Here is a 5,292-nt window from a genome sequence, read left to right as displayed (position 1 = left end):
TTACTTCCTGCTATTACCTTACTGCAAACCCCTTCAATAGCTTACTGCCTTCAAGTTAAAATGCAATCGAAACGGTTTCAAATGAAACATTGCTTTTATCGTACGAAGTTTCCGAAAGTGTTTAAATCGTCGAAAGTTTATCATACTTTGTCGTTGCACTAATTCACCCCCCCTCTTAGTGTCGCTCCGGTCCTAACCATTGGTATCAGAGCCCGGTATTTCTCATTTCGGATTTACACCCGAGAGAAATGGCTCTTCATGGCTTTCAAGAGGGCTTATCGGTTGTTCATCCACCGTTGTTTAACGGATTGGACTACACTTATTAGAAAACTCGAATGAGAGTTTTCTTGATTTCTATGAATTTGGATTTATGGAATATCGTTGAAAACAGTTTTCAACTTCCCTCTAAACCAATGAACGAATGGTCGGATTTGGAGAAGAAGTATTTTTCTTTAAACGCAAAGGCTATGAATGCCTTATTTTGCGCTTTGGACAAAAATGAGTTCAATCGGATTTTTACGTGCGAAACGACTTTTGATATTTGGCAAACACTTGAAATCACACACAAGGGAACTAGTAGAGTCAAAGACTCGAAAGTTAACATTTTATTGCATGATTTTGAGCTTTTTCGAATACAACCAAGCGAGAGTATAGGCGACATATACACCCGTTTCACGGATGTCGTCAATAATCTAAGAGTTCTTGGTAAATCTTTTTCGAATTTTGATCTCGTAAGCAAGATCTTAAGATCCCTTCCAAAAAGGTGGGATCCTAAAATAACCACAATACAAGAGATAAAAAATTTAAATGATTTTCCATTAGAAGAATTAATCGGGTCATTAATGACCTATGAAATGACACTTTTGGAACACTTTGAACCCGATGAGCACTTGAACCACCTTCCAAAGAATAGGAAGGATTTGGAACTCCGGACAAATGAATACCACTTGAGCGATGACTCAAGTGATGAGGACAATGATGAACTTGAACTTCGAATACTAAATTTTAATAAGTTTATTAAACAAAAATCTAAAATAAACAATAAACTTGAACGGAGGAAGAGGCCAAAGATGAGGAAGGTAACCAAGGATGAATCAAAAACTTCCAAAGGTGAAATAACCACAATACAAGAGATAAAAAATTTAAATGATTTTCCATTAGAAGAATTAATCGGGTCATTAATGACCTATGAAATGACACTTTTGGAACACTTTGAACCCGATGAGCACTTGAACCACCTTCCAAAGAATAGGAAGGATTTGGAACTCCGGACAAATGAATACCACTTGAGCGATGACTCAAGTGATGAGGACAATGATGAACTTGAACTTCGAATACTAAATTTTAATAAGTTTATTAAACAAAAATCTAAAATAAACAATAAACTTGAACGGAGGAAGAGGCCAAAGATGAGGAAGGTAACCAAGGATGAATCAAAAACTTCCAAAGGTGAAATAACCACAATACAAGAGATAAAAAATTTAAATGATTTTCCATTAGAAGAATTAATCGGGTCATTAATGACCTATGAAATGACACTTTTGGAACACTTTGAACCCGATGAGCACTTGAACCACCTTCCAAAGAATAGGAAGGATTTGGAACTCCGGACAAATGAATACCACTTGAGCGATGACTCAAGTGATGAGGACAATGATGAACTTGAACTTCGAATACTAAATTTTAATAAGTTTATTAAACAAAAATCTAAAATAAACAATAAACTTGAACGGAGGAAGAGACCAAAGATGAGGAAGGTAACCAAGGATGAATCAAAAACTTCCAAAGGTGAAACGGCGAATTGGGCTTTGACGAGCTTCGACTACAAGGTAAGTTACTCAACTCTCTTGAATTATTTTAAAATTACATAATACTTTTCATGAGTTATTTTTAATTTAATTTAGGATTAATTACATGAAAACAAAAAATTAGAAATCATGCTTATCATTCTAGTAATTTTGAAAATAATCATGAAAATTGTATGTTTATGATAAACAAAATGATAAAAAAAATGCCTTATGAAATATGATATCATGCCTAATAAATTTATTTTTTGAAGCTATGCATGATGATGATGAGTTTTGGGAAATTTATAGTTTATTGATGATTTCCATAATGATCTTTTACGATTTATGGATTATCGATTTATACCATGATGAAAGTTGCTTTAGAAAATGATGCATGGCTTTTGTATGCAAACTAAGCATGAAAAGATAGATTCACCTAAAAAGAAAAATGCATGACTACAACAAATAACTAATGATTTTGGTTGAAAATACTTTATACTCAATGAAACCATCATTGATGAATATGCTTTATGTTTAATAGTTTCTTTGGCTTATATGCTCTATCATGATAAATATTTTGAAAATAAAATCATGTTTGATTTGAAGTAATGCATGATGATCATGCTTAATGATGTATGTTTTGATTTGACATAAATGAAATAGGCATGCTTATATAAAATAGTGAAGTGTCATGCTTGACAATTGTATACTTAATGAAGCATAAAGTTGTAATAAAAATATTAATATTTTAATACTATGATTTGATGATTTTATGCATGACATTGTAAAGTTATATATAATGATGCATAATGATGAAATTGCGTAATAAAAATATTAAACATTTTGAAACCATGTTTTAGTGTCATGCATATTGATCATGCTTAATAAATCTCGAAATTATGCATGATGAATCTTACGATTTATGGATTATTGATTTTTACTATAATGAAAGTACCTTATTGATCTTTGTTGAAATAAAACTCTTTCGGTTTTAAACATGATACATGTTTTTATTTGGCATAAATGAAACAAAATCATATGTTTTGAAACAATCTAAAAGAAGAAAACATTCTTGAAAATTATTTTGTTCAATCTTATTGATTTTGATGAATCCATCTTTGTGAATATCTTGGATTTTGATAATGATTTTGATGATTTAAATTTGAATAAATTTTTATCGAAATCACGATCTTGATCTTTTGAAATTTATAACATGAAATCCTTTATGAATCAAGATTGTTTTCTATTTAAAAGGAGATTTGTCGAAATGCTTCATAGTCTTTTAGTATTCATGATCTTGATAATTATGTTTTGAAACTTTATGTAAACCAAGAATGTTCATCATGATTCTCTCTTTGAATATTTAAAGAGGATAATTTTCTAGATGAATCATGATTTTGATAATTGAATATTTGATGTGCATGAATTGAGATCTTGCTCTCCTACTATTCTTTTTGCTATTCACCAAAAGGAAGACTAATTCTAATAAACCATGATATGCTATATGAATTTTATTGTATTCATGAAGTAATATCTCATCACTAATTTTTGTTTATATTCCTTCATGTGATGATATGAATATATGAAACACTTATGATATGATTTTTTATCCAATTCCATGTATTCGTGAAATATTTATCTCATCACCCAATTAATTCCTCTTGATACTCTAAATGTGATGAAGTGAAATTATGCATGAAATACAAATGGGGAGAAGTTTTGATCATGCATGATAGGATATAATTTGACAAATTGATACCATCATGATATGAAACATTTATGATTTGCAATGATGTATGCAATACTTGTGCTTTCTAATTATGATGTGATGTATTACATATGATGTAAATCATGATTTAAAATATTATGAGCTATTGCTAAAATGATGTATTATAAATATTGATTTAATGTTTTGTATCATGAATACTCTAAATGATGACTGTTTGGTATCATGATCAAAATGTTAACAAATAGTTAAAAATTTTAGTATAATGTATGATATCCTCATAATGTTGATCGATTTATTCAATATCATGCATGAATGAATATAAGGTTTTTGAATATGTGTATATTTTAATTTGAAAATATGATGATGCACAAATAAGATTATTACTCACATTTGTCATGATTTAGAAATTGACATAAAGGGTCTTTCCTTCTTTAAAAAGGGTCTTCCCTTCTTTTTGACAATGACTAAGGGGGAGATAGCTAGCTTGCACAATTCAAGAAGGAAGCAAAAATTGTACTTCTCAAAAGAGAAGAAATTGCTTTCTTTAACATCTCTAAATTACTAGCTTGCAAGTTCTAAAATGTTGTAAAATTGCTAGATTGCATGATGATAAAAATTTAATATTATGTTTTTCATGCAATGAGTTAAACCCATATAACAAACACTTGATTGTGGTACTTCTCCTTTTTGTTGATGACAAAGGGGGAGAAGTATGTTGATGACATGACATGTGATGCATAAGTTTTATGCATATGTTTATGATGATGTGTTGCAAGTATTCATGATGAATATTGCAATGACTTGAATTCAGTTTGAATTCAAGGTTCTATCAATATGGTATATTGATAGGGGGAGTTTGTTTAAACTCCGGGAGTTAAGGTTAACTCCGTCATCTAGTGGTTGTCATCATCAAAAAGGGGGAGATTGTTGAATCTCGTATTTTGATTATGAAACCACTTGATATGTGTTTATAATTTAAACTGCATTTTGAGTGATGCAGGTCTACTCGATCAGGATTAGACAGTTAACGCAGGAGGAATTGACGTTGCACCGGAGGAGATCACATTAGGATATAGGATGGCAGAAGACTTCGGACATCGGGCATCGAGCCAAGAGCGAAATTGCACCAAGGATATCGAGGTTGTGGAGGTCAACCGCCGATTGGGCAACAAGCCGCAAGAGAGGACGATGCGCTGAAGAATCGGATGAAGCGCTAACCAATAACGTGCCGGGCAACAGAATGTCAATTCGCGTTGTAATAATTGTCTAGATCAGAGTAGAGTTTTGGCTTATGTGTGCAGGATTAACTATGATAACGACAAAGACATAAAGCGAAACAAAGTGTCAGAGTCAAGCGCAAAGGATTTGTTGCGAGTTCGAGAGTTCGACGGAAGTCCGAAGGTTCATCGGGAATGCTGCCGGAACTAGCCGAGAATGAGTAGGGAGCTTGCCGAAGGGTTTTTCGGAACCTCGCCGGAAGGTTCGTTGGAAGTTCGCGGAGCTCACCGAGAAAGATCGGAGCTTGCCGAAGAAGCTCGTTGGAACTCGCCAAGATCAAATCATGAAGTCAAGGAGCTTGCCGGGAGTCCGCAGAATGGTTTTCGAGAGTTTATCGGAAGACCGCCGGAAGTTCGCCGGAAGCTCGCTGGAAGAAGTCTTGACTTACGGACTTTGTAATAGCTTAGAAAATGTCTTTAAATTCATAGTTAGCATGTTAATTAGGATTAGGATTAGGTGTTAATCCTATAACCCAAGTAGGGGCCAATTGGGCCCAAA

This window comes from Musa acuminata, chromosome BXJ2-7 (assembly GCF_036884655.1).
Source record: "Musa acuminata AAA Group cultivar baxijiao chromosome BXJ2-7, Cavendish_Baxijiao_AAA, whole genome shotgun sequence".
NCBI classification, from domain to species: Eukaryota; Viridiplantae; Streptophyta; class Magnoliopsida; order Zingiberales; family Musaceae; genus Musa; species Musa acuminata.
The sequence above is the reverse complement of the archived record's forward strand: the minus strand, read 5'-3'. Positions refer to the sequence as shown.